This window comes from Musca domestica, unplaced genomic scaffold (assembly GCF_030504385.1).
Source record: "Musca domestica strain aabys unplaced genomic scaffold, Musca_domestica.polishedcontigs.V.1.1 76, whole genome shotgun sequence".
In the NCBI taxonomy this organism is placed as follows: Eukaryota; Metazoa; Arthropoda; class Insecta; order Diptera; family Muscidae; genus Musca; species Musca domestica.
The window spans coordinates 1,355,350-1,370,776 of NW_026712396.1; the positions used below are offsets into that span (position 1 = coordinate 1,355,350).

A 15,427-nucleotide genomic window follows, 5' to 3' on the forward strand; every position below is an offset into this window, starting at 1 on the left:
AAAAGATTTATTCACATTTAGTTTTCCGGACAAATATAAAGAACCCATACTGTCAGGCTTGAAATCCATCACTAATAACTTTTTTTTTCTGAAAAATTCTGAGCAAAATACTGTTGTACGCTTGTAAAGAATATAATGAGCTGTCACTGGAATAATTTTAACAGCTGTCGGACGAGTGGCTTAGAAATGACAGCAGTCTGAATTTGGGTGCAGTTTTTCCATCTCCCCGTGCATAGCTATTTTAAAAATCTTATCTTGAGTTTCGATTACTTTAACCCATTTCAGACAGTTGAATGCATTGTTGACTTCAAATATTAACAGCAGTGGTATGATAGGACCAGGGTAGTGAATATTATATCTCTGAGGGCGCCTATCGTTGATATACCCGGACGAAAGCCCTGTTTTCTGCTAGAGATACCACCTACGTCGTGAATCACATAATTTAGTCTTGGTTCGATTAACCTTCCTAGCAACTTCCTGGGAGTATGCAACATATAATATTATTATATTTTTTTTGATCATTATAATTACTTATCGTATAATAATTATAATAAAAATATGGCAACCCTGTTCACCATCGCCAACAAGACCTGAGCTTAATACACTCACACAAACACTACTAGACACTCACTTCCAAATAAAGTCTCTGGGGAATATAAGCCAGAGAGTAAACAACAATGCACCCCGAACCAAACAACCTGCTCCGGCTCCAGCTCCAGCGGAGCCAGCAACAAGGACCCAGTGACCAACATGCACAAACATGAAATGAAATAGACTTGCACAGAGCGGTTGGCTGACTGACTGACAGGCAGACAAACTGGACTACGAAATCTACAATTCTCTTGCATTGAGTTGTTGCTGCTGCTGTTGTTGTTTTGCGGTGGTCCAGATCCTGGTGATAGCCAACAAAACTTAACAAGTTCATGCTTAAAATGAACAACCAACCTTTTTTTTTTTTTTTTTTTTTTGGCTCTGCATCTTCTGCTTCTTCTAAATAACATTCTCGGTAATAAACTTTGGTCCTGTTGATGTTCACCCAAATCCCCAACGGTGACGACGACATTGTGGTCAAAGAGGGAGAGAGAGAGAGTGTGTGTGTGTGTTTGGAAAACCCCCCTCCACACACATAAGAACTACACCAACATTATTAAATCTTTATAATGACTGCCAAGGAAACGAGTCTCACAATTCCATGGGGTGGCCTTAAAATAATGAATTTGTAAAGTAGAAGAGTGAATGAAATATGGAATTATTTCAAAGAAAAAAAAAAGGAAAAATTGGAGAAGTTTTATTGGTTTGGAAAGTGGAAGAAAATAGTAACGGGTGTTGAAAAGCAACAGGTCTTCTGTAGATGGAAGATCTTTCTGAGGTTGTTCGTGAATGGAAAACTAATGAGAGGCCTTCCATTTCAAGACGTTTTTTATGGTCTTCAACAAATCCTTCAAATGGGAATTAAAAACAAGTAAAAAAACATTAAGTTCGGCAGGGCCAAACTTTTAATACCCTCCACCTTAGGGTAAAAGAACATTAGAAGAAATGTGGCAAAAACCATTAAAATGCCGAATATCGGGAGGTACCGTTATATGGGGGATACACCAACACGTGCACCTATAATAACAATGTTTCGCCACATGAACTAGGACCCATTATGACCCACAAATACCAACATTTACACAAATCAGTGAAAAAATGTGGCATAAATCATCAAAATACCGAATATCGGGAGGTACCGTTACATGGGGACTATACCAGAACGTGGACCTATACATGCAATGTTTTGCCACACGCTCAGGGATCCGTTGTGACCTACAAATACCAATTTTCAGATAAATCTGTGAAAAAATGTGGCAAAAACCATTAAAATGCCGAATATCGGGAGGTACCGTCATATGGGGACTATACCAGAACGTGAACCTATACATGCAATGTTTTGCCACACGCTCAGGGACCCGTTGTGACCTACAAATACCAATTTTCAGATAAATCCGTGAAAAAATGTGGCATAAATCAAAAAAATACCGAATATCGGGAGGTACCGTTATATGGGGGCTATACCAAAACGTGGACCTATACATGCAATGTTTTTTCACACGCTCAGGGACTCGTTATGACCTACAAATACCAATTTTCAGATAAATCCGTGAAAAAATGTGGCATAAATCATCAAAATACCGAATATCGGGAGGTACCGTTATATGGGGACTATACCAGAACGTGGACCTATACATGCAATGTTTTGCCACACGCTCCGGGACTCGTTATGACCTACAAATACCAATTTTCAGATAAATCAGTGAAAAAATGTGGCATAAATCATCAAAATACCGAATATCGGGAGGTACCGTTATATGGGGACTATACCAGAACGTGGACCGATATATCTCATTTTCAGTACCAACCATCCTAGACACAATACAAATTGTTCTGCCAAATTTTGACGCTCTACGTCAAATAATGTGAGCGGTATCGTGATTTCAACAGACAGACGGACAGACAGACGGACAGACAGACGGACAGACAGACAGACAAACAGACAGACGGACAGACAGACAGACAGACGGACATGGTTAAATCGACTTAGAATTTTATGCTGATTATGAATATATATACTTTGTGGGGTCTACGACGAATATTTAGGGATGTTACAAACGGAATGACAAAGTTAATATACCCTCCTTCCAAGGTGGAGGGTATAAATATATATTTTTTCAAAACTTGATTATTTAGACTTTAAATTTTTATAAGACCCTCCAAGAGTCTCTTGGCATACCTTTTACTAATTTAAGATCAGAAGACTATTCTGACCTCAAACAAATTATGTTTGCATCTTCCTACAACCAAATCTGTCCTATCATCCTTTGACACTTTCCTTAATGAGATTTTTTATTTAGATCTCGTTTAGACAAATGGCAAACAAACAAATTTATTTTATTTAACAAGGTATCCGCATATTTACCTAAGTTTATTTATTTAAATGTATCTCATAACAATTCAATTATGAATACTCCCTTTTGTTTGTTTACCACCGAGTACTTTGTGGAGGATTCTTACTAAATGGGATTTAGAAAGGGGGTATCTCGTCTGTGATTTTTTCTAGCTCCTGTGCATGTGTGTGTGTTGAGAATTTTAGCAACAATTGCTCTTGAAGTTCTCCTCCCTATTTTGGAGTTCCCTTTTTTGTTTTATCCTCTCAGAGATGGCAAATATGTGGAAAAAGATGGATATGACAACGATTTTCTTTAAGAATATGTTTTAGGGACATTTTCGTATCGATTTCATTTATCCTTCTGTGCAATATACTTTGTACATAATTTTGATGGCGGGCGAGGAGCTGGAAATATTTAAAAATTAAAAATAAATATTCCGAAATTATCAGTTTCACAAAATATCACATGCCCGTAATTCAGCGATCTCATGCGCTGGCACATGCGATATGTGCGAGATAATAAAGGTCATGACCCACACACAAAGTATCGATGCGTTCAGTTGGTAACCAAGACGGCTTAAAAGAAGGCACAAGCCGCCCCGAAATTTTCTAGATTCAATATAAGAGTAGATAAATGTAATTGGGTGGCTGCGATTGGGTTAAGTTAGATTATTTAAAGTAGTACTTAAGGAAAATATTTTTAAATAAAACCAGTAAAGAAAGTCCTAAAGTCGGGCGGGACCGAATTTATGATTCCCTACACCATTTTGCTAATTTTATGGGAGCTATAGCTATATCTGAACCGATCTTCAATAAATTTGGCATACTAGCTTCTAGACTAAATTCGGTCGCATGTGCCAAATTCCATCTCATTAGGGCAAATATAAGACGTTGGGTGTACAAAAAAAAGTAAATCGGACGAAGTTATATATGGGATCTATATCCAAATCTGAACCGATCTCGATAAAATTTGGCAAAGGTATTTGTGAGCTGCATTTGATATATTCCTCCAAATATTGTTATTACAGAAGAGAACAAAAATAACAAATCGGATGAATAATATGTATGGGAGCTATAGCTATATCAGAACCGATCTTCACCAAATTTGACATACTAGCTTCTAGACTCAATTCGGTCGTATGTGCCAAATTCCAACACACTTGGGCAATTATTACACGTTTGGTGCACAATAAAAAAGTAAATCGAACGAAGTTATATATGGGAGTTATATCCAAATCTGAACCGATCTCGATAAAATTTAGCAAAGGTATTTCTGAGATGCATTTGATATATTTCCCCAAATATTGTTGTTACAGAGGGCAAAAATAACAAATCGGATGAATAATATGTATGGGAGCTATAGCTATATCTCAACCGATTACGATCAAATTTGGCATACTTATTTTCAGGTCCAATCTGATCGTACGTGCCAAATTCCATACTATTCGGGCTGATATTAGACGTTTGGTGCACAATAAAAGGCAAATCGGACGAAGATATATATGGGAGTTATATTTAACTTTTTACCGATTAACTCCAATTTCAATAGGGTTCGTCCTTGGGCGAAACAAATGTTGTTTGGAAAATTTCATCTTAATCGTATAATAAATGCGACCTGCATTTTGTTCACAATAATACATGGACAGACGGACGGACGGACTGACATGCATAAATCAACTCTGAAAGTGATTCTATGGAGATCCTCAAAAGTAACTATGGGTCTATCTCGCTTCCTTCTCCATACAAATACACAAAGACATAATACCCTTACCACTATGTGGTGTAGGGTATAACAATCAAAATTGAATCTACACCCGAACGAAGCTGTAGTGTTTCTCTTCTCATTTTTACACCAACTAAGTGCTTCATTGTAATCTATGCCGAAGCTGTCATTACAACCTATAGCAACTAGGCTGCCGTACATCGCTCCACTTGTCCGATGATATATTTCTTAGTTGCAAAAACCCACTTGAAATGGGTTGACTTGTATCCAGGTGGAAGATCCTACAGCGAGAGATGAAAAAACTGCAACCAATTTCAGACTGCTGTCATTTCTAGGCCACTCGTCCGAAAGCTGTTAAAATTATTCCAGTGACAGCTCATTGCATTGCTTACAAGCGTACAAAAGCATTTTGGTGAGAGTTCTCCAGAAAAAAAATTATTCGTGATGAAATTCAATCGCGATAGTGTGATTTTTTTATTTTTTTTTTGGCTGGAAAACCACAAGTGGCTATCGTTAGAGCACTCCAGCATTTAAATGTGAATAAATCTTTTGTGTCTCGTATCATCGCTCGTTACCGTAGGGTAGCTGGTAGTAGCCTGAAGTCTAGGAAGTGGACGAAAGAAAACAGCAACATCAGCTGAAATGGTTCGAAAAGTAAAGAAGCGACTTGATCGAAACCCGCGTCGCAGTGGCTGAAAAATGGCTCATGGGCTGAACATATCGCAATATTCCATTCGGCAAATATTGAGAAATGAGCTTACCCCGAGCCATTGAAATTTCAAAAAGTGCAAGAACTTACACCGCAACAGAAAGGACCGAAAAGGGACTCAAAAGAGCTAAAGAGTTGCTTCTTCGCTTGGTCGAAAGTGGTGAACTGCCGAATTTAGTTTTTTCCGATGAGAATACATTCGTTGTCCAGCAGTTTGTAAACAAACAAAATGATCGTGTTCACTTGCCAAAGAGGTCAGCTGAAAATGGGCACCTTCGGTTGGCCACCAGAACTCAAGCCTCGGCCATGGTGATGGTGTGGGCCGCCCCGCCGTAACAGCCGATGGTCGCTCTCCGCTCGTATTAATCGACCGTGATTATCAGAATAAATGCCGAATATTATCGCGAAAATATTCCGGAGGGTGTATTAAAGCCTTGGGCACGCAAACATTTTGGCCGCAGACCTTGGACATTCCAACAGGACTCTGCACCATCGCACTCAGCACGCGCCACCCAAGAACGGTTACAAAATGAGGTTCCCCGCTTCATTTCCAGCGCACAATGGCCACCAAAATCTCCGGATACTAATCCGTTGGACTATTGTGTCTGGAGTATTTTGGAAAGCAAGGTTAGCACTTAAAAAATACCAAAGTGTTGATCGGCTCAAGCCAGCGCCTCGCCGGAAAGGGGCCAAATTACCACAGAGGAAAATTTGGGCAGTGTGTGACGGTTTCATTGACCGTTTGAAGGCCATAATTCGTGTTAAAGGTGACCAATTCTAAAAAAAGATAAACTTATTTTAAAATTTTATGTTATTTCCGACCTTTTTTTGCTTTGATTCAATAAAATTCGAAAAAAAAGTAAAAATTGTGGCGTTTGATTTTGTTGGAGTTTTTTTTATCTGACACTGTATATGGGAGCTATATCAAAATCTTTGCCGATAAAATTTGGCAGAGGTATTTCTGGGCTGTATCTGATATCTGGTACCAACGATCATTCTTGTAGAGTGCATATTACGAATGTGAGGGACTTAAACGGCAAATCGGATGAAACATATGTATTGGATCTATAGCTATATCTGAAGCGATTTTCTCCAAATTTGATGTACTTGCTTCTAGACTGAATTCGGTCAGATGTGCCAAAATTCAAGTCATTTGGACTTATATTGGCCATTTGGTGCACAATTAACCCGAAATCGGTTGAAGATATATATGGGGGCTATATCTAAATTCGAACCGATTCTCACCTAGGCTTCATCCTTGGGCCAAACAAATATTGAATGCGAAATTTCATCTCAATCGGATAATAAATGCGACCTGCATTTTGTTACAAAAAATACATGGATCGACGGAGGGAAGGACGGACAGACATACAGACTCACATGCATAAATCGACTCAGAAATTGTTTCTTTGAAGATCCTCAAAAGTAGCTATGGATCCATCTCGTTTCCTTCTCCATGTTACAAACAAATGCACAAAGACATAATACCCTTACCCTTATGTGGTGTATAAAAACCGTTAGGGGCTCTAGTGTTAATTCCTATTTTTTAACAAGGTACAGAGAAATTCTACACCATCCCTGTAGCCTCAGTTAAGTATTATAAAGATAAACTTAGAAAAATAAGTTTTATGCTAAGTATAGATATAAGGAACTAATGTTTGCCGCATGGTATTGAAATATTGTTTAAGGATTTATTGAAAATATATTTGCTTACTTGCACCGAGAATGTCGATCAATAGCCGGCAAAGTACGAATAGACGTGTAGCTAGTCCACATTCTCGTTACTAGTTAGCCACAATTCGACCCAGCTCTTAGCAAGCTTCCAGTTCATAGCGAACTCTCACGATTGCACAACCAATAGCCAGCCGATTTCCCCGATCCGACTACAATCCCATTAGCGCAGAGCCGAGCCAACAACTTCGGCCATTGCCATAGGGCCGAGTGACACATGACTACAAAGAAGAGCACAAAACTGAAGTCTACGACTGAACACCTTCTGACTCTGCAACATCCGAACACCGACAAGTCGACACTAATATCTCAATTACCATCAAGTCGACTACCATGCATACAGACCTTAGCGAGCTCTCAACTCTTAGCAGGCTTCCAGCTCTCCGCCTGCATAATCTTAATACTCTTAGCCAGCTCCCTCGAATCGATCCTTTTCCCAACAGCAACCCGAATAGCATAGTCACACGCCCAACTGCTATCCGATTGCCTTACAATCCGAGTTGGGCGGAGCCGAGCCACATACACGACAATAGTCAGCCGATAGGCAAAGGGATAGGTCACTCACACGGCAGCCACCGAAGAGCACACAACCTAACTCTACGTCTGGACAACTCCCGAGTCGACAGCATCTGAACAACGACGTGTCGACCGTCATCCAACATCATAGAATCATCACTAAGGATGTAGCAAGTTCTAAAGAATCGCCAAATTGTTTTGCAAGTTATGAAAGTAAAATTGTGACCCTTTGTGGGTGAGGTACCAGATTTTGGGTTAGCAAAAATGTGTGTAAGTGTGAAATTCGAAGAGAGTTGGATGTTTATTTCGCTTTCTTTGAGCGTTATGTTGTTCAAAATCTTCCACCCTATGTGGGAGAGGTACCAGAAGAAATGGTCCGATCTCTAACATCTTTATAACAGATCTTGTGTTGGTAGAAATATTGAGATGTGCCAAGTCTGAATCGAATCGAAAGTTAATTTCGTGTCAAATGAGCTGCATGAACCTTTTTGGGGGAGGTACCAGAAGGAGTGGTCCCATATATCCCATCTTGACACTGTTGATAAAAATATTGTGATATGTGTAATTTGAAGACAATCGGAAACTTGCATCACATTTCATTAGAGCCATAATTTTTCAAAATGTTGACCTTTTGCGGAGAGAGGTACTTGATGGACTGGACCGATATTGTCCATTTTCGCACCTGACCTAGTACTGATGCAAATATTAGGATTTACAAATTTGGAGCAAAATCGGGAAAGAGAAAGGATACTCTTTCTGTGCAGTAAAATATTTTTTTTTATTCGACCTTTTGTGGGGGAGGCACCAATAGCAGTGAACCGATATTGTCCATTTCCCAACTCGATCTAAGTTTGATAATAATATTACAATGTTCCAAGTTTGGACCAAATCGAATACTCCCATCGAGAGTTATCGTGAGCACCAGCCAGCAGACGGACGGACGGACAGCGCTTGATCCACTCCAAATATCCTGGAACGGATTTGGCCCAAAGAGACCTAGGCACGATGAGGCACGTTTTAATCGTATCAAATGATATATACCCTCTCTAGCCATATGGCTGAGGGTATAATAATCTGGCCAAAAAACTGATAAAAAATAATAAAAATTAGGTAAAATATAAAAAAAAATAATTAATTTCAATTATATTTTTTCGCAAAGAGCAATTCAAAATTATATTTTTTCGAGGACCAATTAAACGTGGATTTTTTCTAATTATATTTTGAAGACCTCTTTAAAGTCTTCCCATCCCTGCCATACATTTAGTGCTGCAAAATTCTGTGTTTCCTTCTTTAGTCTTATTTTGGTATTTGTTTGGCGTTTATTTGTTGTTCTTCTGTTGTGTGGCAATGCCTTGGTGGCCTCTCAAACTCTTGACTTGGCTTGGAGTGTTGATGTTATGTTTACCTTTGAGTTTCATAAACAAACACACACATACTCACATTCACAAAGGCATGGCAGAGAAGAGAAGAGAGTGGTGTTATAATTTAGCCGGCCTCAGTCACGGTTGCCACTCAAAATTTTTTTTCGGGACCAAAATTCATCAAAAAAAGGACCAAACCAAACAAAAAAGGACCAATTTGTTTGCAATTTTTTTGGCATATCCTCAATGCTTACAATATTATTTAACAAAACATTTATTTAACACAAAAAGTAAAAATGAAGTGTAAAGATTTCTAAACATTAACAAAAAGTGCTTCAATTCAATTTGCACATAAATACATAAAACAAATTAACATAAAATTTATACAGATATATTGATATAAATGTATATAATAAAATATAATAAAAATAATATAATGTGATGGTGATTCTATTCTAAGCCCAGCCTATGTGTTTTACTGACCAAACATAATGAAGCTCTGATTTTTGCGCATAAAGTTCTTTGGACAGCATTATATTATTGATTGAACTGAACTCTAATTTATTCCTTAATTTGGTTTTGATAAGAGAAAGTTCAAAAAATTTACGTTCTGCTGCCGCCGAACTATGTGGAAGGCTCATTAAATCATATACAAAATCAGTCAATTCTTGAAAACATTTCTCATCCATACCGTTTTTATATAAACTAACCTTTTCCCAAAATACGCAAACGTCCATATCAGGTTTAAGATTACTGTTTAAAAGTCTTAAGAGTTTCCATTGTGTTAAAATAATATCTATATCACATTTTATTAAATGAGAAAAATTGCTTACTAAAGGCATTATTGAAGTTTCTGTGTCTGATAGAACTTTGTTGAGAGTAATTATGCATAAATTTTTTAAATCAGTTCTTCCAAAGTCGAACCGTTGCTGAATTTGTTTCAAAAATTCAACGTAAAAGTTTAAAATATTTGTTTTAATTGTGATTCGTTGCGAATCCGTAAATTTATCGCTTTCAAGAACGTTTTCTGCGCTACTTCCTATAAAAATATTTTTAGCTTGCAGATATTTCGTTTTGTCATGTATATTAAAATTTTCTAGACAATCAATATTTTTTACAAAGTCGTTATGCATAAAATTACTCAAAAGTAGTTTAAAATGTACTTCAATTTGGGAGTACAAAAAGGGTAAGCGAACTTTTTCAGATTGAAACTCTTTATTCAGGGTATTAATTATTTTCAATACGTAGGCCAAAAACAACATGTAAACTTTTAGTTCCGGATCACCCATTGAATTCGCTAATTCAAATGCACTAATGCCACTTACTTCCAGACACGAGGATAAAAAAATATAGTCGAAGCGCTTCCCACTGTTCATTAATCCGTGCAATCACACTTTCCAGAGCGAGCCAACGAGTAAAAGAAATTCCAAGTATTTTATGAGGTTTTACGCCACAATAATCCTGAAATTCCTTGAACTCGTTGATTCGCTTTGGGCTGTGGCGTAGCTCGAACACAAATGTAGCGAGTGGCAAGTGCATTTGATGTAAAATATATTAGTATCATTTTTTAATTTTGTTTTCAGCCCATTTAATTCGCCGGCCATCGTATTGGCTCCGTCAGTTGCTAGCCCTATCAAATTACTTAAAAGTACACTGTGCTTTTCAAAAAATGACTTTATCGTTTGGTATATTGACTCAGAATCGCTTTTGGTAAGTTCAACTAGTGATAAAAATCTGTCACGAATGGTATTCGAAACTTATCAAAATACCTTACCACCAGAACCAGACACTTTGTTGTTGATACGTCCGTGGTTTCGTCCACAATCAAAGAGAATTTACACGTTCTGAGATCCGATACTATTCTCTTCATTGCTTCGTTCCCTAAAATCTCTGCTAGCTGGGTCGATTTGGTTCTGCCGCAGCGTAAAGACTGCGCTATTTTTGAGTCCGGACAACACACGGCTAGCAAATTTGGCAAATAATCCATAAGGATAAATGGAAGATTATGTGCCATTATGAACATCACTAAACTGAATTCTGCGTTTCGGATTTGCTTTTCTAAAGTATCATTTTGTTCTTTAAGAAAAGAATCTAACTTCAATTGGCCCTTTTTCTTGATCACATTTTGAACATGGCTTGATTGCTCTGTGTGTCGTTTTAGCTTCGCTACGTGGTTCATCATGGACTTTTCGCAAGCAGTGCAGTATGCGCTCCCATTTTGCTCTTTGAGCCAATTAAATTGGGTTAGCCATTCTTTCCGAAATTTGTTGAGAAAAATTGTTGAGAAACAATTGACCAGTGTTGTCAATTTAGCTTTTTCCCGCTAGATTTAGCTTTGTTTTTTGACTGACAGGTAATATTGCCACTTGATTTACTATTGTGGGTTGGTAAAATTTGATTATATTTTCAAGTGTTGTCAACGAATCAAATCTTTCGCTTTATGTGAACCGTGTTGATTTTCGTAAATAAATTTTTAAAAGCGTGATGAAACACTCAAAATTTCTTTGTATCATAATTGTAAACATTTTCATAAAAGGGACCAAATCAGAACAAAGTGGACCAGTGAACCAAACGTAAAAAAGGACCATTTTTGGTCCAATTGGACCAAAGTGGCAACCGTGGTCTCAGTTATAAACAAGAACCTCTCGTTTTCTAGCTCCCTTTCTCGCTCTCTCTCACATTCTCTCCTTTCTGTGTTGCTACTGCTGTTTATTTTGTCTTTGTGGTCTATTGCTGTCTTTTGCAGTAGACAGCCAAGCTCTTTGGAGAGGTTTTTTTTTTTTTTTTTGATAAACGTACGTATATGTGTGTGTTGTATGATAAACACACATACATGTATGCATTAATTTAGCCGCTGTTCTTAGTTTTTTGTTGGCTTTTCTACCTCCTGATATATGTTAGTGTGTTAGTTTCTTTTAGGGATATTTTTTGCGCTTGAGATTTTTAAATGAAAATAAAGCAGGGAAAAATTAAATGTAATTTTCATGTTGGCTTACCAAAGTTTTTTCTTTGAATATATTTTTATATATTTTTTCCCTAAAAACAAAAAAAAGAGAGACAGGGAAATATGTGGTTGTTGCATTTATTTTTGGGGTTTTTCTTTTAGTCATATTCCCCGCTAAATAAGTTGAAAGTTTAAAAAATTTAACGTCACTTAGACGCCACTCGCTTTTCTCTTTTGCTGTTTATTTCCCTTTTCTTAGGCTCCCTCTCTCTCTCTCCCTTGACAGCCAGTGTTTGTTAAAGTTTGTTTTTTGGAAATGTGCCACTGCAGCCACCATTTTTGGCTGGATGTTGGAGGCTACGTTCGTCTGCATCAACGATGTTGTGATTGTTGTTGTTTTTGTTCTTTCGATTTTCCTCGCTCTGCTGTTGTTGTTGTTGTGTCTTAACTAATTGATAATGTATATTTTAGCAAGTTTTTGTTAACACTTTGAGCAGGAAAAGAGCTTGCATTTCGTTTCTCCTTCCATCTTCATCTACTTTCAACGAATAATTTATCCTCTGGGAATGACGATGATGATGGCAAAAGGAAAACAATGGTTTCAACAGCTAATGAAAACAACTATTGAAAGATATGCCAAAACAAAACGGCGAAAAGCATAAAATAAAAGGTGTGAACATTTGCAAATTATTTAAATTGGCCAACCGCTCACGGGAGGGGTTGGAGGATAATCCTAGATTTACTCAGGAGAAAAGAGTGAAAACATAAAGAGATAACATGGAATTTTAAATCAAAGAAAAAAATAATATTTAATATTAACAATCAAAAATTTGATCTTTTTTTTAAAAATCCACGTTTGATGGTTTAAATAAAAATATTTTTTTTAAAAATCCACGTTTAATGGATTATGGAAATAAATAAATTTTAAAAAAATCCACGTTAAATAAAAATATTTTTTTTTTTAAATCCACGTTTAATGGATTGTGGAAAAATATTTTTTTTAAAAATCCACGTTTAATGGATTATGGAAATAAATAAATTTTAAAAAAATCCACGTTAAATAAAAATATTTTTTTTTAAATCCACGTTTAATGGATTGTGGAAAAATATTTTTTTTAAAAAATCCACGTTAAATAAAAATATTTTTTTTAAAATCCACGTTCAATGGATTATGGAAAAATATTTTTTTTTTAAAAATCCACGTTTAATTGATTGTGGAAAAAATATTTTTTTTTATTAATTCACGTTTGATTGATCGTGGAAAAAATATTTTTTTAAAAAATCCACGTTTAATGGATTGTGTATAAAATATATATATTTTTTTAAATCCACGTTTAATGGATTCTTGAAAAAATATATTTTTTTTAAAAATCACGCCTGATGGATTCTGGAAAAAATATTTTGTTTTTTTTTTTAAATCCACGTTTAATGGATTGTGGAAAAAATATTTTTTTAAAAATCAACGTTTAATGGATTTTGGAAAAAATATTTTTTTTAAATCCACGTTTAATATTTATTTAAAAATCCACGATTAATTAATTGTGGAAAAAATATTTTTTTTAAAAAATTCAGGTTTAATGGATTCTTGAAAAAATATTTTTTTTTTTAAACTCAAAGTTGGATAGTTCATTGAAAAAATACTTTTTTAAAAATCTACGATTAATGGATTGTGGAAAAAATATTTTTTTAAAAATCCACGATTAATTAATTGTGGAAAAAAACATTTTTTTAAAAAATCCAGGTTTAATGGATTCTTGAAAAAATATTTTTTTTAAACTCAAAGTTGGAGGTCATTGAAAAAATACTTTTTTAAAAATCCACGTTTGGTGGATTTAATGGATTCTTGAAAAAATATTAAAAAAAACACATTTAATGGATTCTGGAAAAAATATATATATTTTTTAAATCCACGTTTAATGGATTGTGGAAATGATATTTAAAAAAAATCCACGTTTAATGGATTGTGGAAATGATATTTAAAAAAAATCCACGTTTAATGGGTTCTTGAAAAAATATTTTTTAAAACATCCACGTCCAATGGAATCTGGAAATTTTTTTTAAAAAATCCACGTCCAATGGAATCTGGAATTTTTTTTAAAAAATCCACGTTTAATGGATTGTGGAAAGAATATTTTTTTAAAAAATGCACATTTAATGGATTGTGGAAAAATATATTTTAATTTAAATCCACGTTTGATGGATTCTTGAAAAACTATTTTTTTTATTCCACGTTTGATGGATTCTTTAAAAATAGTATTTTTAAAAATCCAGTAAATATCTTCTGTGAGGATGGGATATATGGGTCTACGCCTTCTGGTACCATCCCCCTAAATTTGGAAAATCCATGAAGTTCATAAAACACTAATTAAAACCCAATTCCTTAATATTTCTATCAACACAGGATCTGTTATAAAGATGGTTGAGATCGGATCATTCCTTCTGGTACCTGGAAACATGGATTTTTAATAATATATTTTTTTAATAACTCATCAAACGTAGATTTTTAAAGCATATTTTTTTAGGAACTCATTAAACGTGGATTTTTAAAAATATATTTTTTTCAGAACTCATCAAACGTGGATTTTTAAAAATAAATTTTTTTAAGAACTCATCAAAGATGGGTTTTTAAAATATATATATATTTTTTAAAAACTCATCAAACGTGGATTTTTAAAAATAATTTTTTTAGGACCTCATTAAAGATGGATTTTTATTTTGGTTTATTTTGGTCCTTGAAAAAATATTCTTTGAAAAATCCACGTTTATTTTGGTCTTTGAAAAAATATGCTTTAAAAAATCCACGTTTAATTTGGTCCTTGAAAAAATATTCTTTGAAAAATCCACGTTTATTTTGGTCTTTGAAAAAATATGCTTTAAAAAATCCACGTTTAATTTGGTCCTTGAAAAAATATTCTTTGAAAAATCCACGTTTATTTTGGTCTTTGAAAAAATATGCTTTAAAAAATCCACGTTTAATTTGGTCCTTGAAAAAATATTCTTTAAAAAATCCACGTTTATTTTGGTCCTTGAAAAAATATTCTTTAAAAAATCCACGCCTCTGTTGGTTCTTGAAAAAATATTCTTTAAAAAATCAACGTTTATTTTGGTCCTTGAAAAAATATTCTTTAAAAAATCCACGTTTATTTTCGTCCTTAAAAAATATTCTTTAAAAAATCCACGTTTATTTTCGTCCTTAAAAAATATTCTTTAAAAAATCCACGTTTATTTTCGTCCTTAAAAAATATTCTTTAAAAAATCCACGTTTATTTTCGTCCTTAAAAAATATTCTTTAAAAAATCCACGTTTATTTTCGTCCTTAAAAAATATTCTTTAAAAAATCCACGTTTATTTTCGTCCTTAAAAAATATTCTTTAAAAAATCCACGTTTATTTTCGTCCTTAAAAAATATTCTTTAAAAAATCCACGTTTATTTTCGTCCTTAAAAAATATTCTTTAAAAAATCCACGTTTATTTTCGTCCTTAAAAAATATTCTTTAAAAAATCCACGTTTATTTTC

The 15,427-nt window shown here is 34.8% G+C and overlaps 1 protein-coding gene and 1 pseudogene across 1 annotated transcript in view; one reads left to right on the top strand and one right to left on the bottom strand.

Annotated features, from left to right (window-relative positions):
* Positions 1–15,427, top strand: part of LOC101893484 (lachesin) — a 453,169-nt gene that overhangs the window by 404,222 nt on the left and 33,520 nt on the right. The gene's annotated exons all lie outside the window — the stretch shown is intronic.
* Positions 832–11,224, bottom strand: LOC131806440 (uncharacterized; annotated as a pseudogene).